At 35.0% G+C, this 25527-nt stretch overlaps 1 long non-coding RNA gene across 3 annotated transcripts in view; it reads right to left on the reverse strand.

Moving 5' to 3' along the window:
• Window positions 1-8341: 8341 nt before the first annotated feature.
• The window catches only part of LOC148130701 (uncharacterized), a 70728-nt gene continuing 53542 nt past the window's right edge, over window positions 8342-25527 (reverse strand). Inside the window, exons 4-5 of one of the 3 annotated variants that reach the window (XR_015749604.1) lie at window positions 10294-10491; window positions 8342-8417 (exon numbers count right to left, since the gene is read on the reverse strand). This is a non-coding gene — a long non-coding RNA (uncharacterized LOC148130701). Of the gene's footprint in view, window positions 8418-9132; window positions 10492-14652; window positions 14782-25527 lie in introns of those variants that run through there. The other 2 variants (XR_015749603.1, XR_015749605.1) reach the window with 2 other exon arrangements.

The following is a 25527-nucleotide window of genomic DNA, read 5'->3' on the forward strand; positions in this document are numbered from 1 at the left end:
ATTAAAAAAGAATCACAGAAGATTATTTTTATATATGATTACTGCTCTGAGAAAATTAAATATTTTAAAAGATATCATGCTAAAACATTATACAATATTATATTATATTATAATATATTAATTTATTCTTATATTATACACATGGTAGGATGTGGTTTTTATGACTTTTTATTATGCAGTGGATTTTGTAAAATGTTGTAAGCCACCCAGAATCATCCATGTGTGAGTTTTGGTGGCTATAAAATTTGTTTAATAAATAAATCATATATGGAACTCCCTCCCATACAGATATGAGTCTTGGACTCTAAATATCAAACTACTGGAAAAATTTTACATGTATGCTTTCTGTTCCATCCTCGGCATTGGCAGGTCCATGTCTGCATCCTGAAGGTCCTGGATTATCAAAGTCTACCTGCATTGAGTCGCTGAGGATCAGAACCCTGATATAGTGGGTGGGACATGTGATCAGAAAGGATAACCACTATGGAGAAGTTCCGGTTTGCGCGCTTCGGGGCAGGCAGGAATCCGCAATCGTGCACGGTTTTTGCCTGCGCTCGCCGCTGGAGTGCCCTGAGCCATCTGGCTTCAGGGCTAAGCCACCTCCGTAGAAGGTGGTGAAGATAGGGGGGATCTGGCAGGGTCGAGAGGATCGCACCTCTTCTCCCTAGCCGGCTAAACCCCTTTTTCCGAAGGCGGTATGAGCGGCGGTCAGAAATGGCCACCACAAAGAAGCGCTCAGCCGGGAAAGAAAGTGCAGGAGGAAGTCAGGAAGTGAAAGTTTTTGGCTGACCGGGACAAAGTAACAACGAAGATACCCTGGAATTTAAAAATTGCAAAAGATACATTGTTCCCAGAGACTTACAAGCGGCGGATGAAAGTTAAAAGGGAAAGTTCCTTTTTTTCACTCTCCTTCCTAACGTTGACAGCGAACAGAAAGAAATCGGAAAAACCCGCTTTGGATTAATAGGTAACTAAACTGGATAACTAAATGTCAAAGGGATAATAAGGATTTCTGAACATTTAAAAAAATTTTTTTTGCTGTAAGTGGGAAGGGAGAGGAAAAGAATTGGAGCAGGATTTGGAAGTAAGGAGGAGATTGCCTAGAACTTTAAAGAATCATTAAATACTAACAAGACTTCTAAAAGATACATTTCAACTGGAATTTCTGTAACTAAACTGTAACCCCAGAAAGAGAAAGTGAAGAAAGAAGAAAGTGCTAAAAGAAATAGCTTATTTGGACTGTTTGGTGACTTTGGGACTTTTGGAAATTATCTTTGAAGGACTAAAAACACTTGGGTGGTTGTTTTGAAAAAATTTCTTCTTTTTACAATGGCATCACTTGTGGATGAACTGAAAATTGAATTCAAAAAATACAAAGAAGAGGAACAAGAAGGGACGGGCTCTTTTGGCTCTCTTTTTCAATTTTTAGAAATTGGCGATTTGCACCTATGAGAAACTGACTGCGCAACAAGATGATTGGGACAAAGAAGAAGCCATCTTTGATGAACAAGTAACTTTATTTGGGGAAGAAAGAGAAAAGGAGGAAAAGAAAAAGGAGACTTTAAGATTTAAAAAAACAACAACCAAAAAAGAGAAAAATAAGATGAAAAGTGGATATAATGTTAGAAAACAACAGAAAGGGGGAATACAGAAGAGGGAAAGGGAGGTGGAGAGACAAGGGGGTAAAAAGGGCACGGATAAGAAGAAGCAAGGGAGGAAGGAAGGGATGAGAAGCTTCAATGGTGTGGAGCAAGATGTAAAGAAACAAGATTCATTTAGAGATAATGGGTAAAAAATACTTAATTGAGGGGATTCTGAAAAGGCACATAAGACTGTATTGTTATATTTGTACTTAGAAATAATGTTAGAAAATTGGAAACAACATGTGATTAAAAAGTGGGATAAAATATTCAGTGTAACTTAGTGAAATTTTTGTGAATAAAAGGAAGGCAATGAAATAAATGAGAAAATTGAAGTAGGAAGGAATGGGAACATTTTAATGATACAATGTTTTTAAAATATAAGTGATGTGAAGCGGGGGGGGGGGGAATAACTATGGAAAGTTTATAAGTGTTCCCATAAAAGCATGATATTCAATTGAAAAGTAATGTGTAAAATGTTTAAGATTCAAATGAATATTAATATTAATGATAGATTTGAATTGCTATGGATTGTTGTTTTAAATATATTACATATTTATAATTTTTTTTCTTTAAAATATAATGTGTAACTTTAGAATGTACTAAGCAGAATCCAAATGGAAGTTATTTACTATACTAAGTGTTATCTAGGGGAAAGAGATAAAGGCGTCATACTCCAATTAGTGTACAGGAGAAATTTTGTTTAAAGAGAAAAGATAAATAGATAGCTGGAAACAGAACAGACAAAGAATAATAAGCATAATGATCTGAGCTGAGACGTGATAAATAAAATAAATCTAAGAAAGTTAAAAGATGGGAGAAGCTATATAGAGAATGTAAAATGGTAATAAGATATGGAATGATATATAAAATGAACATGAATTTGAATTTGTGTCTGTATGAAGAGATGTAACCTGGGACTAAGCAGCTTTCAGAAAAGATGTTTTATGTTTTTTATGTTTTATGTTTTGATTGTTTGTGTATTGTCTTTGAAAATTAATAAAATTTGTTTATATAAAAAAAGAAAGGATAACCACTATATGCCTTACCAGTTGCTCCATGGTATACAGGAGATCATGAAGAGATCTCAAGGTTGTCCATGCAAGCTCTACAAAGATGCTGTGATGGAAACTCTATGCTACTGTGACATCCAATCAAGAAAACTAGAAGCTGCAGCTTCTGATGGAACCTGCTGGTGAGCCCTGTGCTATGATGGTTTCACCAGCTTTGAAGATATATCCTGCCAAAAATGACAGAAAACTGTGACAGTGTCATAGACTAAGACCTACAGTTGTCTATGAAGATTCTCAATCATATAGATCATGGTTGTCTCAAAGATACTTTTGAAAAAGTAATTGTGCTTTATTGGTTTTTATTTCCTTGAAAACTTTTCATCCAAGAAGTTGCCTTTTGGAAAGCACCTTTGCAACACCCACAGTTATTACAAGAGTGGACTTCCAATGTCTTCATTGTGGTACACTCTGTTTTGTAGCCTAGGAGTGCCATATATTTGGTTTGAATTCTAGTTGATCTACATTAAGAGGATTTGGTGCTGAGTTAGTAAATGAACACAGAGCCTTGAGAAAGAATTAAATAAAATTGAGTTTAATGTAGTAAACATAAATGATGATGGATTTATTTTACCTAGTTCCTGCAGTTTATTTGCTCTAATTTTCCTTTCTTGTTGCCAGACTAGTATGAAAATACTAGGTCACTAAATAGTTTATAGCCAAGAAAACGTGATTTTCAAAAGGTCCTAATTGTATATAAAGTCAGTCAACCTTGGCTGACATATTTCCATATTAATTTCTACTTTCAGACTTTGACAATCATTCAAAAGTCTAATATACATAAATCTGTGGGCTATGGTACCTCAGAACATTGAGTCCCAGCTTAGTCTTCAAATGCATTCTTTTCTGTTTGCTGTTTTTGAGAACATTTTGATTTTTTTCCCCATCCAATTTAAGACACAAAGGGGGAGAGGTGGGAAAATGGAAAGAGCATATTGTGTAGTCTGCATTTTCCCCAGGCTACTAACCAACACACAAAATCTCCCACAGATAAGGTAGAATAATTGTCCAGCAGTATGATCAGGTTAAATGAGGCAAATAATCCCTCTTTCCTTTCCAAATCATTGACCTTAAATGTGAGGAAAAACCACAATTACTTAAAAAATTATTTCAAGAGGAATCTGTATCAAAGGAAGATTGTTAACCATTTTTTCATCTTTGCTTCCAATTCACAAAAAAAATAAAAAAAATTGAAAGGGAAAATATTGCAAGTATCTTTCTTTGGCTTACTCAAATGTAGAATTTATAGACTAAACTTAGAAACTGAAAAAACATGGTAGAAGGCAATGGCAAAACATCTCCATATGATAGCAAAGAAGACAATATGGATGTTTCCATGTAGTTAGTACAAGTCAAGCTTGATTCAGAAGACTTACTTTTAAGATGAACATGTTTGTATATATTTTTTGTAAAAGTAGATTTTAACAAAGTCAGGAATAAAAAGAATTCCATGGAAGAAAAAATAATTAGGAAAAGGAATTCTAAATGAGTATTTTTTAAACAAACAAATGAACAAACAAGAAGCACAGTTGGAAGTAATATCATGTGGAAAGGGAAAGCAGAATTCAGTGTGGTTACCCAAAATGTTTTGTGAAGGTCTGAAAACAACCCAGTAATACAGGCAGGGATAACCATAGAAGATTACTTACAGGTCACCAAATACAATTGCATGCAGCTAGTTTGGAACTGCAGAAATGTGGGAGAAGACTACTGATTAAAATAAGCTGAAATTAGTATTAGTCAAAATCCAGCTCCTGTGTTTCTACAAATTGTGGTCTGCCACAGCAGCAGTTCTGTGGGGAACATTATGCTACTGTTCCTGAACAAGAATTCAACTATAACTAAGCACTATCCTAAAAATTTATTAACTAATGGTATAAAAAAAGTTTATTAATAAATATTTGACAGTTTATGGCAAATGTAGCCCAAATAACAAGCAGTAATAGTCTGTGCAAAGTTGGTATACTGTTCAGTTCTAAAATAATCAGATTTAATTCACTGGGAGAAAGGCACTGAGTTTGGCGAGTTGCACATTCATTCAATGGAAGAAACACCTGGAAACCAGAGAATGGCATACTGATTCCCAACAGATATAAAAACATGGGAGAAGGGACTTCCGGTTTGCAAGGTTTCGGCGGTGGCAGGGATTCGTGATACTGCGCGATCCCTGCTGCGTTCGCTGCCAAGGTTCCCCCGATCCTTTTGGATCTGGGGGATATAGCTGCCCCGTAGAGGCAGCTGAAGACAGGGGGGATCCGGATAGGGGTTTGGGGGTGTCGCAGACCCCCTCCCCAGCCTGCAAAACCCCCTTCTCCCAAGGCGGAGGAACGGCGGTCAGCAATGGCCGCCACGAAGAAATCTGCAGCCGGACAAGCAGGTGCAGGAGGGAGAAAGCTGGAAGAAATATGAAAGCTGCTTTCAACTGGGACAAGGCAAGAGAAAGTGATCTGGAATCTTGAAGGCTGCTAAGTATACATTGTTTCTAGTGAGAGTTACAAGCTGCGAATATTCTGAAAGGGAAAGTTTTTTTTTTTTTTCCGTTTCACTCTCCTTCCTAACGTGACAGCGGATGGGAAAAATCTTTTTGGCTGTGAGTGGGAAGGGAGAGGAAAAAAAATTGGAGCAAAATTTGAAAATAAGGAGAAGATTGTCTAGAACTTTAAAGAGTTACTAAACATCAATAAGGCTTCTAAAAGATATATTTTAAAGGGAACTTTGTGATTAAACTTTAACCCCAGAAAGAGAAAGTGAAGAAGGAGAAGGTACTTAAAAGAAACAGCTTGTTTGGATTGTTTGGTGATTTTGGAACTTTTGAGAATTATTTCTGATTAAAAGCACTTGGGTGGTTGTTTGGAAAAACTTTTTCTCTACACAATGGCATCACTTGTGGATGGACTGAAACTTGTATATCAAAAAATATGAAAAAGAAAAGCAAGAAGGGAAAGATGTCCTTGGCACTCTTTTTCAGTTTTTAGAAATGGCGGTTTATACTTATGTAAAGCTGAATGAGCAACAGGATGGTGGGGACAAAGAAGAAGCCATCTTTGATAAACAAATAACTTTGGTCGGAGAAGGGAAAAAGAAAGAGAAAAAGGAAAAGAAGACTTTAAGATCTGGAAAAACAACCCAAAAAGAGAAGAATAAGGTGAAAAGGGGACATTATGTTAGGAAACAACAGAAAGGGGGAAAGCAGAATAAAAGGGAGGTGGAGAGACAAGGGGGTAAAGAGGGCAAGGAGAAGAAGAAGCAAGGGAGAAAGGAAGGGATGAGAAGCCTTAATGGTGGGGAGCAAGATGTGAAGAAGCAAAAGTTTTTTAGAGACAATGGATAAATTTTATTGAAAAAGAGATTCTAGAAAGGTACATAAGATTGCATTTTTATATTTGTATTTAGAAATAACAATAGAAAATTGGAAATAATATATAATTTAAAATGTGATAAAATATTTAGTATAACCTAGTGAAATTTTTTTTAAGAAAAAGAGAGTACTGTAATGAAATATGATTTAAAATATGTGATGTTGGGGGGGGGGGAATAATTTTGGAAAGCATAAGTGTTCCCACAAAGGCATGATATTTAATTAAAATGAGTAAAATGTTTAAGATATAAATGATTGTTAATATTAATGATTAGACTATGTTATCCTAGTGAAACTTTTTGTGAAATGAGAGATTTGAAGTAGGAGAAGGGAGAACATTGTAATGAAATAATGAGCTATAATATGTGATGTGGGGGGGAATAACTATGGAAAATAGATGCTCTCATAAAAGTATGTGATTTAACTGAAAAGTAATATGTTAAATGTTTAAGATATAAATGAACATTAATATTAATGAATAGATTTGTATTGGTTTTGATAATATAGTATAATTTTAGAATGTACCAGACAGAATCCCAATGAAAGTTATGTGTTTTATATTAAGTATTATAAAGATAGGGGAAAGAGATAAAGGCATCATACTCCATTTAGTGTATAGGAGAAGTTTTTTTTCAAAGAAGAAAGATAAATGGATAGCTGGAAATAGAACAGACAAAGAATAATAAATATTATGATTTGAATTGAGAGGAGATAAATAAAATAAAATTGAGAAAATTTAAAAGAGAGGAGAAGCTATATAGAAAATTGAAAATGTTAATAAGATATGAAATGGTATGTAAAATGAATATGAATTTGAATTTGTGTCTGTACCAAGAGTTTTAACCCGGGACCAAGCAACTTTCAGAAAAGAGATTTTTTATGTTTTTATGTTTTGTGTTTTTGTGTATTTATGTTTTGTATGTCTTTAAAAATTAATAAAATTTGTTTAAAAAAAAACATGGGAGAAGGGATAAGAGAGAAAATCGAAAGAAGCCATTTATATTAGTATTCAGCAACAGAAGTCAGAAAGAAAAGTATACTCTCGCTGCTCAAAAGAAAATCAGAATTTGGTGTCTTTTTGCCACAGAAAAGAGGGAAAGAAATTTACATGAATTTACATGCATTTGTGCTGAGTGGTACAAATATCACTTCACATGAAAATGGAGAATAAAACAATGTTTCTGGATTGAAGAGGAAAGGAGGGTGACAAGAATTTTCTTTATAACTATAATCCTATCAATCTTCTATAAGATTTTTTTAAAATCTTGAGTGTTAGAGCAACCTGCCTGGAATTTGGAATGTGATCATGTTCTGATTGTGGGTTTTTCAATGTTCATTTTTGTTCTGTGTTTTAATTTTAAGTTAGCTGACCAAAATAGCAGGTTGAGAGTTTTTGGCCATATAAATTGAAAAAAATCAGTGAGTGAGTGAGTGAGTGCGTGAGTGAGTGAGTGAGTGAGAATCCGATTAGGAATCTAGCTACTTGGTTGGCTTGTTCTTCCAGGCTTTGAAACAAAATGTGGCTGAAATTCTTCAGGGACCCATAGGGTTATGCTTCCAAAGTCTAGAAATATAATTTTTGGTTCATACTCTGTACCTCAGCAATCTTTGCAATATACTTATTCTTGGTTGTTATTAGTGTTATTGTCAGCCTCAAGATATATTCACCCCTAACTATCAAGATATCTTCACCCCTAATTATTGCTTATTTGTTGCTATGCTCTTTTCCTCTCTTTCAGCTGTCATGAAACGGTGGGAGGGGGAATCTTGGAGGGAAAGAAGGCAGGAGGTGTTTTGCATTCCTTTGCTGGGTTAAGAAAGGGAGGGGGATTCTTTGTTTTAACTTTCCATTTCTTCGCTAGCCTCTGTCCTTTTTCTGCGCAGCTGCGAACTTTTATCAAAATATGTCAAGGTCACTGACAGTAGCCTCATCATCACCTGGAGATGACCACATGATCCTATTCAGAAGTTTTAATTGGAAGAATCATTTGATCTTTGGAGGGGGGAGCAATTCTATCCCTTTGTATATGCATTTTACCCGCCAATATCTCAGTTTCGGAATTGATTCTGTTGCTACCATTCAATTTCCAGTAAAAGAATAATTCTGCTCTACACCATGGAGTCTGAGTATTTCTTTCTTGGGATTTAGAAGGAGCACAGTCTGACAGTTATTATACACAAGATGTCATGCAAGGAACTATTGAAAACACTTGAATTTTTTTCAGACTCCAGATCCTCAAATACAATACAAAATAGTCCAGATAATCTCTAACCTTTGAAGGCCTTCTGGAGCTGGAGCTCAACAATTACTTCACATGTGTAGATTCCTTAAATATATTTTCAATTGTTCTAGAGTAATATGAAAATTAAAGAATAATATATTATTATTATTATTATTCTAAAAGCTATATACATAGACTTCCAAAGAGCATGTGAATACCTAATACCTACAAGTATTCAGTCAGAATATGGAGAAATTTGTGATTATTGGCAGAGGCCTAAATTATGCTGTTTTATATTCATTTCTTGAGGCTGATATCAACAATCTCACCAGTTCTGCATATTTCCACTCAAGGGAAATTATATATTAAATAAGAACAGAAAGAAATAAGTTCTCATAAGCCTACTGGAACCAATTAGCAGGAAATACATCTATACCGTTAACATTGGAACCAGGTACCATCTGCAAAGTATGGTAAAAGAATAGATGGGCAAAAAGCAATCCCTGGTAGTAATAGTGGGTTAGTGGTGGAGATTCATCTCAACTGTAGAACATATTAGAATGAATGGGAAGAATGTATTGGATTTATGATATTTATTTATTTTGTTACTTATATGACTTACTGGAAATTAGAGGACAATTTTTTGTGTGTGGAGGGCAGCCTTTACTTGAGGAAGTCTTGAAATGGAGGTAGGAAATGTTCTTAAGTGGAAAATAATGACCAGGTTCATAATCTTTCCTTCTTTATCTCTAGAAACAGTTGAAGCTATTCAACACAAAAGTTATCAAGTGGCAGAAATGTGTCATTGCCTTTCAGGATCCCTATCATTAACTATTGTGCATCCTATTAGTGTTTGGTTTAGTATTAATCGGGGAGCAGCCAGTGAAAACAAGGCTGCAACATTGCATACCTGACCCACATCTGTCCACCAACATAAATTCCCATTTATAAAGTGAAGTCCTTGGTCTCTGAGCTTGGTTGCTCCTTACTAGCACTGATGACGTTACCTAATCGGGGTAATGAAACATCTATAACAGGGGTCTTCAAACTTAAGACTTGTAGACTTCAACTCCCAGAATTCCTCCTCCACTCATGTTAGCTCAGTCCACAAGTCTTAAACTTGCCAAGTTTGAAGACCCTTGATCTATAAGCTCAGAGAGCATCAGGGATCTCTCATTTCAACCATGAGCTGCAAATATTGTCCTTTATTGTTTATAAAGTTTATTTCAAATTAAAACAATTGTGGTTAGTTAATAAGCTAGCTTGAGGCCCCTCAGGATCCTCATTCTTAATTTTCTGTGCTTTGACACTTTTTCTTTTTTCTCATTTTGTCCTTATGTACTACACTACCCCCGCTTACACACATACAAAAGAAAACACCTTCCACTAGCTTGCCTGCAGGCCGTCAGACAGGCAGACAAATCTTACTGTATGTCTTACAATCTTTTTGAAAAAATGGTGGAAATCTATGTGTCTTTCACAGGGAGGCTTATGAACCTTTGTGGCAAAGCCAAGTTATTTGCTGACAACAGCAACTTTAGCTTTCTCTTGGGCTCATATATGACAACAAAAATACCACACTTACTAAGAATAAGATTTTTACAGTTAAACTTTCACCTTATTGTTAGGAAAGTATGTGCTGCTTACAATGCAAAAAGATTTGACAAGTTTAAGACGAAGTAATGAAACAGTTGCTTATGTGAAACTGATAACGTAGTTCGCTAAATAAATCAGGGTTATTGCACATTCAATTTTTGTTTTTAAAAGTTTGTAAACTCTCTCTATATATAATGTCTGGGTGGGAGCACATGGATGCATGTTGAGTATTTTGGTTTTGAACTAATTCTGGCATTGGCTTTATTATATGTAGCATCAAATAAGAAGTAGTGATTCTTTCAACTCTGAATTCCACAGCAGAGATGGGAATTTCCCCCATCTTGCTGGTGAAATTTGAAACCAATGGTGGGCTAATGCCAGAAGTCAATTCAACCCATAAAACATACCTCCTCATATATTTACTTAGGTATACCAAACTCTCTTTCTTTCTTTCTTTCTTTCTTTCTTTCTTTCTTTCTTTCTTTCTTTCTTTCTTTCTTTCTTTCTTTCTTTCTTTCTTTCTTTCTTTCTTTCTTTCTTTCTTTCTTTCTTTCTTGAATATTATAAGTCCAACTCTGTATGTTGCTCTGCTTTTTCCCAGGGCTCTAAAAATAGAATCCACAGAGAAGATCTGTGTTATCTCCACCCTACCATCTTATTGTTAAATGATCACTGTTTATCTCAGCAACTGCATATTGAAAATTCATTTTCTCAGCTAGTTTGTGTCATAGGAAAATTGATCAAATAGTATGTTTATGTCTCAGGAATGGCATAGAACAATCCATACAGTTCAGTTCTCTTTCTGCGTTCTCCAAAGAGATAGAATCTTGCCAGACTAAACCTTTACTAGTCTCTCCCTAATGGATAAACCCTGGGAGATTCTAAACTAGAGGGGGTATTCAGCAGGTTCTGACCAGTTCTGGAGAACTAGTAGCAGAAATTTTAAGTAGTTCGGAGAACCGGCAAATACCACTCTAACTGGAGATTTTACAATATCTTTCCCCTTCCATGCCCACCATGCCCAAAGAACCGGTAGTAAAAAAATTTGAATCCCACCACTGTTCTAAATTAAAGGTTTACCGGTCAGTTGTGTTTAATTCTAGGGCATGGTGCTATCTCCATTTCTTGGCCAGGGAGCCAGTGTAGTCTGTACATGGCCAGCATGGCTTTACACCAAATGTGCATAGAATGCTGTTATCCTCATACCAAAGTGGTACCTATTAATCTACTTGCATTTGTATGCTTTCAAACTGCTAGGTAGGGGGAGCTAGGGTAAGTAATGGGAGCTCAGTCCATTGCATGGAGCTTGGGTCTAGAACCCGGGCTGTATACTCTCCATCTCAGTCCCGAAGGAGATTCTAGGGAATGGCTGTTCTAACTCTGTTCCTTTATCTCTGATCCTGCTCCGGGCTGTGTTATCCCCCTTCCTAGGAAAACTGCCTCTTCACTATAGTACATCACACAATTTCTGTCTCTGTAGGCACAAAACATAATATTCCCTTATTTTTATGTTATGTACAAATGTGATAATCACATTTTCCTTTCTCTTGCTCATCTTGTCTACAACTATTTTGTACAGTGTAGGTCTAGAACAGAGCCTCTGTATTTTGTTTGGGCTGTTGTGTCTGCTATGCATATTGTGTTTGTTTCTTGAATCCATCCATAACAGAGAAATTATTTTATTTTCCTGTAAAAATGTTCAGTTATACTTTTCAATAGAAGATATTTAAGAATACTGATAAGGTAGGCTAAATTTTGTGAGTAGTATACTTATTTTATTCTGCAAACATATTAAAATTTATAAAATGCTATCAGGAAGCTTTTGCAATTCTATAGAAAACTACACCAAGTTTTCAAATATCTAGATTTCTGTTATTTATTTGAAAAGATGAACTCAGATAGATTTGTATTACTAGACATACAATATGAGAATATTCTTATATTATGAGCGATTATTTCATTTGGATAAGATCAAATTATATTGTCATACTTGTTAATTTTCTTGATAATACTTTGGTGCATGCTATTTTAATGTTGTAGCTCAAGTACAGTTTCATTAATCACATAATCATGGTTAGAATCTGAAATTGCATACACAAAAGTAATAGTTATAGAGAATTATATTCATAGAAACCTACGTGTAATAGAGGTAATCACCATATTTATATAGTGAAGATAAGCATGGTTTTTGATTTCCCGTCTTAATCTTCTAGTTATGGAGAGAAGGTTTGACAAATGTATCCTAAAAGCTTAAAAAGCAGAAATTAAATACTATTCCTAAATCTAGAAAACAACCCGATAAAATAACTCCAGTGCAAATAAAGATTTTCCTAAAAAGGAAGTCTGAAGGCTGTCCATTTGGCAAGATATTTTTTATTTTTATTTATTTTATTTTGTCAAGCAATTATAAGATAACAGGTATAAGTATAAACATAGTTATGAATACATGTTAGTTAATATTGACAGGATCAGAAAAATATTTAAAAGTGGGCATTTGCCACATGAGAAGGGGATAAGATATTTTTAAGTTTTTATTTTATTTTATTTTTAGTAGAAGGGAAGTACTTAGCCAAGTGTGGAGCACATGCTTTAAAGGCATAAGACATGAAAAGATCCCTGTTTGAAACCTGGAAAGCTACTGCCAGTCAGGGCATATTAGGCATTGGAAACATTACAATGTTGCCAAGGCACAAATGTGACCAAAATTATTTATCTTGGTATTCCCACTAAATCCCCAAATATTGCTTGTTGTTATTTTTAAATTCTATTATTTTCATGGGAAAATAACCTTTTGAAAACCATATGCCATGATCTGTTTTTTTGTTTTTAAATGATGGTATAAGATGAACTCTATAGGCAGTCAGTTGTAGAACTTAGTTCTGGTCTGAAGCACATGTGGTTGAGATGCTATCCCAGGGCCTGGAGATTGAAGGCTTTGAGAGGGAAAAGGGACTCCAACTCAGTTCCAGCAAGATGCAGTGGCTATGGATTTAGAAATCAACTGAAATCAGTTATATTTAATTTTTGGTTTTGGTTGACGTCATATTCTCCTGGACTGAATGGATTTGTTACTTGGGAGGGCCTACTGTATTCACAGTTTCTATTCAAAGAGCTTATGGCAGCTGTCATAAGCACAACTTTTGCTTATGAAACGGTTACAACTATTCTGAACCAGGAGGTTCTATTCACAATCACTCATGCCTCAATCACCTGATCAGTTTAACTATTGAAACTCACTCTACATGAGATTGCTTATGAAGACTGTCTAGAATGTATAACTACTCCAGAATGCAGTGACTCAAGTCATTAAGTGTGCCTCTGGATTGCCTATGTAACATCACTATACAGAGAGATGTACTGGTCAGTTTGCTTCTGAATGCTATTCAAGGTGTTGGTGATCACCTGTAAAGCCTTTCATGTCTCAGGAGTTAGATGTCTGTAGGACTGCTACTTCCAGCAGTTTTACCAATCTAATAAAATCTAGTATGGAGAGCATTCTTTGAATCCCTCCTCTAAGAAAATATTATCATAAATGGAAAGTGTTGAGTTACAGATAAAAGAAGCTCAGGAAAAAAGATTTTTAAGCAATCTGTCCACCCTCTGAGGGAGCAAAAAAGGGGAAAATGTGGTTCAGGCAGATGACTGTGCAAGAGAGCTTTATCTAAATGAGATGACAACTACTGATAATCTTTGCAGGCCCTTCCCTCCCTCTTTATGTCACATGTTTCTTTAATGGCCATTTCATTTCTGATTTAAGGAATATATTGTATCCACTAAACAAGAATAGGGTATATGGTTTAAGAACCTGAATGTTTTTCTTTCCAGGTTCATGTGAAAGTCTGAAAAAGGAGTAGTTTTAATGAATAACTAAAGGGGTATGTATTTGTGTGAGATATAAAGCATTTCTTCTGAATTATTTCCCAGCATACACATTTCTCTGATATAAGGCTTGTTCACTATGTAGTTTTCTAATATGATTTGTTTGGTTTTAACTTAGTACAATGTATGAAGCATATTTATTAGTATAATGATTGGCAAGCTTCCAGAGATTTTCATTAAACCAATCCCCAATTCTTTCAAAGCTATTTTTATTTAGGATGGAATGGCATTTGAATGGTCTTCCCATTATTCTTTTTTTTACAAGAACTTTGAGTCCTAATCCTTTTTTTCAAACTTAACATTCATGTCTCCTTTGCTGTTGCATTTCTAATAAACAAAAAAAAAAGACTATTTTAGGTAGACATTTTGGGGTAGAACTTTGTGTTTTGATGGGTGGTAATCTAGTAATATACTTCAAATAAAGCCTAGGTTTCTATAGATTGAATACCAGATATGGACTTAATATGTTTTAGTGTTTCTGAAGCAGCAGAAAAAAGAAAACATTTTCTTTCTTTTGAATTTGGTTACTGTGAAGAAGATAATGTAGTGGCAGCAAATACCATTTTAAGGTAATAATCGTTGTGCATCCCAGGCTGACTTAGTTAGGGGAGGCACACTATGGGGTGTGAACAGGCAAAAGACAGCCTTTTAGAGTTATATCTGGCATTATGTGCAAAAAAAAAAAGTAATAGAACTTATTTAGTAAATCATGATTTCCCTCCCTCCCCCCCCAAAAAAAATTACCAGGAATTATGTGGGAATGCTGCCATAGTCACAATAATATATATTTCAATATGTATGTTTGGCAATATTGTAGTAATATTCGCTGAATACTGATTCAATGTATTCATTAGGAGGATTAAGATTGTCAATCATAAAGAAAATGCTTCTTAAAGTTTGAGAACAGCTGAAATATGGATTCCGTCTTAAATAGTGGTTGATAAACTTGGCATTGGAGTTCTTCTCTTCATTTCTTCCTTTATGTTTTTGTATCTCTAGTTTCTTTAGAGACAATTCTGCATATAAAATATGTCATGTGAAAAACGTATATCAAAGTATTCAAATTTGCTATGAATAGATTTCTAACTGCTTCAGTAAGATGCTTTTAATAAATGCATATTATTTCAAGCCAATCTAATTCAAGCATTATATAATATAAAACTGTGATTTCATTATATATAAAGTCTATAGTAATTATGCTGGTTAAAAGCCTACAAAAATATACTCAGATTCTAAAAGATACATTTTTAAATTGCAAGGATGTGGGGAGTGAGCAATAAATCATGAAGTGTTAACTAGGCTATTTTATTGTCAACATCTCCATTAGACACTCATGTCACAAGTAAGACTAGTAAATTAGGAATTGTATAAACTGGAAAAATGTATGCAATCTAAGTCCAATTTGGCATTGGTAGCACATATCACCTCCTGAAACATCAATTATCACATTTTTTGCCTCTAATTTTTTAGAGGCACTTAGAAATCTGTCAGCATTTAACAATTCATGTTTTAATATACATTATATACAGAGAATAATGCTGAAACACAATATACATTATAAACAGAGAATAATGCTGAAACACAACTGAATATGACAGATGATAAGTATCTTTCTGTTACAGTAGTCTGTTGTAAGTTCTACTTCTATAATCATGTAACAAAGCAGGTTAAAAACCTTCCTGCTTTAGATCTATATATCTGCAGGTTGCCTCTTTTTTAAAAAAAACAACTGCTGAATCAAGACACTAAGAAGGCTCTTAAGGAGAAAAAACTTTGATCAACAATGAATAAGATTTTTAAAAAAATCTTGAACAAAGTATTCCAAAAGTTTTTATACTTAAAGCTGCCAAATGTTGATGATTACCTTATATATAGTGATTTTTACAAAGCCCTACATAATTTTTCTTAATACAAAGAAAAAGATTTAAACATTGAAATGCTAGTCCTTGTAAAATTGTTTTTAAATGTCAGAGGAGGAAATTCAATCTCAAACCTGTCTGTTAATAAAAAAAATCTACATATAAATTATAGATTTGCCTATTTTATGTATAATCTCTAAATTTACCATATTAAAGAAATCTATTTAAAATTTGTAAAATGTATGATCTATTAATGAAGAATACATCATCAGGTAACACACATACACAAACACACACACACACACCACACCACGCAAGAGAGAGAGAAACATATAATGTGTATAATGATCCAATATGTAAATGATCCAAACTATGTAATTGGATTACTTTGTGCATGCAAATATGTAATTTGTGTCATTTGTATGATGACCTCATTGTGCAAACAATGTTACTTATTGCTTCATGGAGGCTCATGTATACAAACATAAACACAACCATGTGTATGCAGCACTGGATGTTGTCCATATGTTTTTGAGTACTAGAGATTATTTTAGGTTTGGAAGGTGGCAATTTTACCAAATGAGTTGTCAGATGAAACTATAATTAATAAATAAGATGTAAATGAAATGTAAGAAAACAGCATATAACATACACAATGGAAAGGGATATAAAACTCTATAATGTTGAAAACTGATAGAATGATGAAAGAATGGAAAAGATAAATTGAGCACATTGTAATTAATTTCAACCTTGGCAAAAGAAAAATCTAATTCTAGGTTAATTTAATGTTCCTGGAATAGTTTCAGAATACTAACTTTATCTTCTGTAGACAGTTAATCTGTTTCTTCTTCACAACAGTGTGTTTAGCAAAGGAAGTTACACATGAACACATTCTTTGGCTAAGATAGGGGGAATCGTATCTATATTTTCAAGGGGAAATTAAAAGAAATGGAAGAAGAAATAATGTTAAGGAAAACAAATCTTTCTGTATTTTTTCCAAAAGAATGAAAATTAGAATAGTTGTCTGAAACTTTACCAAAACTTCTCACATGTCTGTTTATTTGAGATTGTCCAAATGTATGTGGTTTGAGTTGAGCAAAAAAGAATCCAGTTTATAAAAATTTAATTTGGCTATGGCTTACATTGGCTGTCTGAAAGGGCAGCAAAGGGAGCTGTAAAAACAAAGCTTCTGGAAACCTTAAAAGTTTATCCAAAGTTTTGAGGTAGGTGCTTTCAATTTCAGGCCATAATATGTCATTCACATACAGCAAATAAAGATTACTGACATAACACAGGGTAATTATTTGGTGTGGAATAACCAACTAATGGAAAAGTCCTCTCACTGCTTTTTTCGGGAGCGGGAGGGCTGTCTTCTTTTTCCATTCACATCACAATCCATCCATTCAGTAAATGGGTGTTATATTTTCAGCAGGGAGCCAGACATGCTACTGTGAGCAGGTAGAATAACTATCTATATCAGCTTAGTCATGTGCAGCTAAAGCTGGATCCAAACCAATGAGAGAACATGGTGGGGTATCTTATATAAATAAATTGAGTAAATAAATATAGGTCAGGGCACAGCCTACTTTGGTAGTTTTCATACACACTCTGTATATCTGTAAAATCCTGTAGAAGAATTAAAAAGCACTTCAGGAAAATGACTTAGGTTTGTGAGAAAATGACATGCAAAACATGGAGACTATTTTGCCTTTTACAAAACACCTGAAAGTAAACAAATAACACATTTAGATCAGAAACAGGCTAATGGTTACTGTATATCTTTCCTCTTCCTGTAAATATTACTTTCCTAACTGAAAGCTACAGAAGACAGGATAGTCTTTGGAGAAGGTGGGTCTGAATCTTATTGCATGAGGAAGGAATGAAGATTATTTTAAATATTCACAGGGGAAGTAAGCCTGTCTGTCCAGTGGCAGTACCTAATTGATCTTGGCTAAATGAAAAAACTCAAGCAGAGTGAGATCTGGTTAGTTTGTGGATGTAGAAGACACTAATGCAAGGTAAGGTGCTTCATGGATGCTCATGTATTCATAAACACAACCATGTGTATGCAGCACTGGATGTTCTCCAGATGTTCCCTCTAGAAGGAAAAAGAAGATTAGCAGCAAGGTGTTTGGACTTACAGTGATGATGAGTGCAGCTTTGGAAAACCTGAAAGATCAGATTAAGGCTAGATTAGGGGTGTCAAACTCGTGGCCCAAGGGCCAGATGCATCACACACTGGCCATGCACACCCCCATTTTAGTGAAGGGGAAAAAGTTGGGATACGTCACAGGACAACAATGTGATGATGTGAGTTTGATATCCCTGGGATAGATCATCATGGAGAAAATTGTATCAGCACTAGGACTAGGATGATTGCACATAATCAATCAAACAGCAGGAAACATCAAAGATTAAAAAAAATAATTACCTTGGAAGAAGACAGTAGCAAATGAGTTCTGTGATGTTGCTAAGAAAATAGTAAGGGTGCATTCACCAGAAGTCAAACATGTCTTGAAAGAAACTTCATCTTTTAAGCTTGTTAGGTTCTCAACTTGCCAATTTTCCTTGAGTTTACTTTGAAAATTGATAGAAAATCACAGGCACTAAATTTTTATGGAAGAAAGTATAAAAATGGATTCAAGTTATCATGTAGTCTATGGATTATAATTTCTCTATTTATTTGTACTAATAAATAGATGGCATTATGTCAATGTTATACAACAGTGAAATACTGGTAACCACCTTTGCTCTTCTTAAATATCATTTCTAACTGTAACTTTTATAATCTCCCTTTTATAAAAAATATACAACCATTCTATATATCATTAGAGGGATGCTAGAAATAAGCAATTCTGTCAAATATATTTTTCCTTCAATTTTGTTCCATTTTTAGAACAAGTTTATATTAAAACCATACTACCCTATATTATAACTTTTGTAAACCTCAAATGATGAATACTCTGGCTTTAGGATTGAGAATATAAGGAGCCTAATGTTTTGCTTGAAGAGACACATATCATAATGGATAATATTGTGATATGTGATTATGGATTTTTTTTAGTCTAAATATGCAGCATGAAGAACTTTTGGGACTAACCTGTGATCTTGTTAAAGTCTTAAATTATTTAGAATAGTTGATCACATGTTACATATCTGCTCTTTTGATAACCAGTATTGTATTAGGACCACAATATATCACATTATGTTCTCTGTTTATTTTAGTGACCTTGTATGATTTTCTAAATCTATTAACAAACTAAAATGTAGCAATGCAAACTGTTATAGAAGGCGAGAAATAACAACTGGTCAAAAATCATCCAGACAACTCCGACCTTAACTGGGGAAATTCATTCTTCTTGGGTACTACCCATTATTCATTCTGTCTGTCTATCTATCTATCTATCTATCTATCTATCTATCTATCTATCTATCTATCTATCTATCTATCAATCATCTATCTATCAAAGTGAAATACCACTCACGCACCATCACAAAATCTCCAGAACTGTAAGCTTGAAATTTGGCACGTATATTCCTCTTGGCTTCTAGGTGCTCACTAAGAAAGGATTTTTTGAAATGACCATCAGAGCATTAGTATTTTGTATATTATTATTAACACTCTCTAATGCTAAGGAATTCTATTCCCCCACCCCACCTGAAAAGAAATCTGTTCAAATGCAAAACACAAGCAGAGGAGAGGAGTTTCAGTTTTACTTTCACAGCTGTAACCAGCTTTAGTACAGAAGAGTTGAACTAAGCTATGCCCAGGCTTCTTGCTGTCTCCTTCTTGCTCACACAGCAAATACTGTTTCAGTTTCAAAACAGCCCTGAACTCTCTCACACACCGACAGAACACGAGCCAGATGAATACTGATGGTTGCTGGTAGGCAGAGGCAGAATCACCCCCTTATTTTCTTCCCCCAAAACTAAACGTGACCACATAGTTTCGTAGTGAAGCATGGGTATCAAGCTAGTTATACTATATTGGCACTCTATCATCATATTGTATATCATAAAAAATAAATATGCATGGGGCAAAAGGAAATAAGAGAGAGAGAGAGAGAGTATCTCAAGCAATGCTCATCATACAATCATTTTATCAATACTCCAGATTATAGACAGAAGGGTTATTTCTGAAAAACACCAGGCTGCCTGCCTTGCAGTATTAGTTTGGGTATGTCTAATCAGAGGTTCTACACAGTGTTTTCAATGGGTCCTCCTCTCATTTTCTTCATAATGAAGATTAAAATAATGGATTGGTGTCTATTTAGAGCACTTTTTTTTTCACAATAGCACTTCCACTTTGGAATTGTCATCTGAAGAGATCCAGAAACAATTTTTGTTTTGAATTGTTTTAGAAGCATTAAAGTGATTCTGAATCTGGCTAGTTTTCTATATCTATCTATCTATCTATCTATCTATCTATCTATCTATCTATCTATCTATCTATCTATCTACTTATCTATCTATTTGTTTTCTTAAGTTTTCGTGGGTACTTACATGTATGGTATTCAGCTTTGTTCGGGTATTTTCCCGCGTCATTATAGTTGTGCTTTTAAAGTTGTAGCAACGTTTCGGCAGAATCTCATCTGCCATCATGAGGCTTCTGTATTGTGTTCGTCTGTGTGTCAGACTTTTACAGTTGTTTCAGTTTTAAATTTGGGGCTAGCCAACTGCTGTGCCAGAATGGTTTTTTCTTCATCTTGATTGGTTGGGAGTCTTGGTCTGTGTTTATTGGTCTTGGAGTTTGCTGGGTTCTGCTTGATTGGTGTTTCTAATATCTTCTGTCTGTTTTGTGGCTTTTTTTGTCTTGATTGGCTGGCAACATTGTGTTCCTGTATTGGAGGCTTTTAGTGCAGCTTGGCTCCGAGTAAATGGACAGCTATCATTTGTTAGGAAGCTAGGTTTCATCTGGGTGCCTGGTTGGGGTGTGTTTGAGCTGGAAGTATCAGGGGGGATCTGTTTGTGCCCAGGTGTTTGCCTGGCTTGTGGTGTGGAGATTGTTTTGTTTGTGAGTGCAGGCTTCCAAATAATTGAGTCTAGTGGAATCATCTCTTCTATTCATGCTTTCAGGTCTTTTTTCAATCTCTATGGCTTCTCTGATAATTCTGTGGCTGGGGTTTTCTATAGTGGCTAGGGTTTTGGTGCCATTGAAGTTGATGCTATGACCTGTGGCTTCCATGTGTTGGACTAGTGAGGAAGTGTGTTCCAGCCTTTTTAATGCATTTTTGTGTTCATCCAGGCGGGTACTTATTCTTCTGTTGGTCTATCCAATGTATGTGGCAGGCCATGATGCACAGGGGACTTCATATATGCCTTGGTTTTCAAGGTCAATTTTATCTTTGGGGTTTCTGAGGATGGCTGCTATTTTTCTGTCTGTTTTGAAGGCAGTCTTGATGTGGTGTCTGTGTAGTATCTTACTAATTTTGTCTGTAGTACCTCTTATGTAGGGCAGGACAGCTGTTCCATAGGTCTGTTCATCTTCTGGGTCTCTATTATGTCTCAGTGTGTTTTTGTGGATCAAGCCGGTGAGTTTGCTTTTGTGGAAGCTGTTGGCTGTCAGTACTTTAGTCAGGGTGCATAGTTCAGTCTTTATGTGTGTCTTGTCTGCCAGGCGTTTGGTTCTGGCGATTAGTGTTTTGGCCACGGAGTTTAATCTGTGCTGGGTGGTGGTGGGATTGGGCATTGAGGTAGCGGTTGGTGTGTGTTTTCTTCTGGTATATAGTGTGTCCTAGCGTGCCATCTGTTTTTTTGTAGATTAGTACATCTAGGAATGGTAGTTGTTTGTTTGTTTCCATTTCCATGGTGAACTTGATTTTGGGGTGTGTGCTGTTTAGGTGTGTTAGGAAATTGTTTAGGTTTTCTTTTCCATGGGGCCAAATCACAAATGTGTCATTGATGCATCTTAAACATAGTTTGGGTTTGTGGGTGGCATGAGCCAGGGCTCTGGATTCGAATTCGTCCATGAACAGGTTTGCAATGACGGGTGACAGTGGTGATCCCATAGGTGCTCCTTCAATTTGCTTGTATCTTTGTCCTTTGTATATGAAATATGTGTTGGTTAAGCAGTGTTCTGCTAGTTCCATGAGCTGGTTGGTATTTATTTTTGATGATTTCAAGAGTTTCTTTTATTGGGACTTGAGTGAATAGTGAAACCACGTCGAAACTTTCAAGCAGATCTTCTTGTTCCACGTGTAGATCTTTGATCATTTCCAAGAAGTGGTATGAGTTTTGTACATGTGAAGCTGCTGTTTCAGCATGGGGCTGTAGTTGTTTTGCTAAGTGCTTAGCTAGGTTTTGTAGTGGTGCTCCTCTGGAGCTGACTATGGGTGTGAGAGGTGTGCCTTCTTTGTGTATTTTTGGGAGGCCGTATAGTTTGGGGCATCTGGAAGATTTTTCTCTTGGGATGATCGTCTGTTGGATCTCTTTGCTCATGTGGTAGGTTATAATTTTCTTCTTGGTTAATTTTTCCAGATATGTGGTTGGGTCCATGTTTATGGGTTTGTATGTGGAGTCTTGGAGTAGGTCTGTCAATTTTGTTTCATAGTCTTTTCTATCCATTACTACTGTGGCATTACCTTTGTTTGCTGGAAGTATGATTATGTTGCTGTCATTTTGTTAGGGCTTGCAGGGCTTTTAGTTCCTCTTTGTGCGTTTCCTAACACACCTAAACAGCACACACCCCAAAATCAAGTTCACCATGGAAACGGAAACAAACAAACAACTACCATTCCTAGATGTACTAATCTACAAAAAAACAGATGGCAAAATACCTGAACAAAGCTGAATACCATACATACATACATACATACATACTTACATACATACATACATATAAAAAATGCTTCTGCTATTTGATTTGTATTTCAATTGTCTTTTTAATTTCATTCAATTTTTGTAGTGATGCTGCCTTGCTGAATTGCTGCAAATGTTTTTTGGTATTAGCAAAATTCCTAAAATAAATAAATAAATAAAAGACATGAGTTTCTAGGTACCACCATACTGCATCCTAATGCTCATTCAAACAGAGAGGATAGGTTTGCGTTGTGAACATGTCACTTTCCTTATAGCCAATTTTGGCTATAAAGCCAAAATACAGCCTTCTTTAATACTAATCCACAGGGTTCAGTTTAAATCATAACATTTTTATGAATTTAAATCCTCTTGAGGATGTTTTTTTACTGTTAATATTGTTGCATGATGTTGCTCTGCCTCACCTCTTTAGAAGAAAGATGAAATAACACATAAACTTGAGCATTTTAGTAGTAAATTAAAGACACTAGGTGGCACCAGAAAAGTGAGAATAAGAAAAGAAATTCTAGGTTAAGGACTTCTGTGTATGCACCTTTAAGATATTTGAGATTACAAATAAGCAAATTTAGAAGATTGTTATCTACCCTCTGGAGTGAATTTTTCTGATTAACTTGACCTTTTCCCTTGACAATCTGTATCCTTCCAGAGCCAAGTGTAATACCTTTATATTTGCACAAGTAGAAAATGAGATGATTTTTTTTATACTATGCTTATATTATCTATATATACCCATGGTGCTATAAATACAATTGGCAATGTTTATAAATAAAGTACAATTAACTGTTAATACAGTATCCAGCTGCCACGATAACCCTACTTGCAGAAATGTGGACATTTTGGATGTTTTCAGGGTAGGATATGTAAATGTTCCATTTTATACAGTTCTTGAATCTAATCTTTCTAAGATAATGAAGAAAAGTACTTCTCAGTTGAAGTTATATATTCCAATACATGACATGCATATGGCAAAAATGCTATTCAATTGTTTTTCCAAATTGTGAACTAGAAATTTCAACATAAAAACATGAGAACATTACAAATTTCTTACTCCCCCAGATTTAAAATATGGTTCCTCTATATTTTTCAGTTGGAGACATCAACATTTTATGACAAGTACTTCTACATATTTGAGTGATAGATATTAAGGTAAAACCAGATTTATCCAGCCATATAAGGAACTGTAGGCAATCTGCTAGGTATATAGGTACATTCATAATGCCTACTGAACAAATGAAAAAGACTAAAAAAAGATTTAGCAAAGGTGCTTGTTATTTTTCTATTTTTTGCTTTAAGACTAATACATCTTTAAAAAGTATCTGTTTTCCATAAATTGATCTTGTGTTCCAACTGCTGCCTCCCACTAGGATTTTCATTTAAGCACGATGTTGTTGGCTAAGCAAAGTTGTATGGAAACAAAGTAAACAGGGTGGAGTTCTGTTATTTGGAAAAATGTAAACAGTATAGAAAACAATGAATTTAAATGAAGGATGAGGGGACTCTTTTTACTGAGCCAAGAAATAGATGTTGACTTGGTGCTGTAATTTAATTCCTTGCATGGTATTAAACCTAAAAACATGAAATTCATTGTGAGACTCAGGAAAACAACAAGCAAAAGAATTTTCTTAAGTTAACATTAGGAAAGGTAACCCTGAATAAAGGGCAACTCCACTGAGAGCTATTTTCCATAGCTGCCTCTTAAGTGAAACTTAAGACAGAGTGTTATACCTGAAGCTGTATTCTAAAATTCCCTTGCTTTGAAAAATGATTTACAGTCAAAGCAATTAATTTAAAAAAAAAACCCCAACTGCTGAAAACCGAAGTCAATTTTAACTAGTTTGGTTTGCAAACAATATGATCAATTAATCCTTTCACTCTATGTTTAATTCATACACTATAAGTAGAGTTGTAGCCAAGCAGTCTACATTTTTGGAGGTTGGTCTGAAAAAAAGTATCTTTGTTTTTTGAAGAAATGATTTCTCTTTAAAAAAATAAAACCTTAAGTTCAACAAATACAGAGAGTGAATCAAGGTTTTTTATTGTAACACATAAACATGGCTATCCTGTGGAATATTGCTTATGTGTACAGCAATTCCACTGCTCATTGACAGCATTAGTGCTTCCAAGGTTCTGCTTGTTGCATAATGGCAGAATGAAGGACAAAGACATTGGTGATCTTTCTTTCTTCTCCTGTTACTGCTCTTTAAAACAAATGTTTTTCTTCTGGTACTAGCAATAAGACGGGATAAATTTAGTCCAACTCAAGTGCTGGTCTAAATTTTTGGCAGTTATGAGGTGTGGAAGAAAAGGAACACATAAAATCCTTTGGCTGTTTAATCACTTTGAGCCTGGTCTCTGACTCCTTCAGTGTCCCCTGTTATTCTTTCCAGTGTCAGAAATTTCCAGTTCAACCAAAGAAGCTGACAAAAAGTTGAAAAAATAAAAACAGTGTTCAAATTTCCTACAAGATTGGAGGGGGGGGGGTAATGCAAGTGACCTCTAGATCATTTCATTCATTGATAAAGGGTTATGGTAGCATTGCAGTGTCAGGGATGGAAGAGGCAGGGGTCCATTCTATTTCATACATATATGCACCAAGAATAACTGACCAGAATGTGAGTATAGTGGGGCAGTTTTAAAGACCTTGCCAAAAAAAACAAAAAACAAAACAAACAATATAATTTGAATTATTTGATGCTGATTGAGGAGATAAGATATTTGCAGGCATGCCAATTTTTTTAGTGTTTGTGGTTTATGGTAAATGGAATTTGGAGAGTAGATTTTTCTTTCATTTCTGTTTTTCATGATTTGAGACATTCAAGGCAATTATGTGTGAAATAGCTCTGTTTTCCATGGCTGTCTTTGGGCTATTTTTAGAAATGGCTAGATGTACTTCATTTCACTGTCCATATTCCAGGTTAATGGACATTTTATAGAAATAGTAAATCAATGCTTTTTTCCCTGTTGCTAGGCATATACTATTAATTGAACTCATTTAAAGGGATGAAAAAAAGTATATAATGGAGTCAACAGAAGCACCTATGTTTAACATCTTGTAAGGAAGGATTCTGTTTGTCTTTTGTTATTCTT

The sequence above is a fragment of the Notechis scutatus genome, chromosome 4 (genome assembly GCF_049901735.1).
Source record: "Notechis scutatus isolate UNSWTSFEM ecotype Mainland chromosome 4, rNotScu1.2, whole genome shotgun sequence".
Taxonomy (NCBI): Eukaryota; Metazoa; Chordata; class Lepidosauria; order Squamata; family Elapidae; genus Notechis; species Notechis scutatus.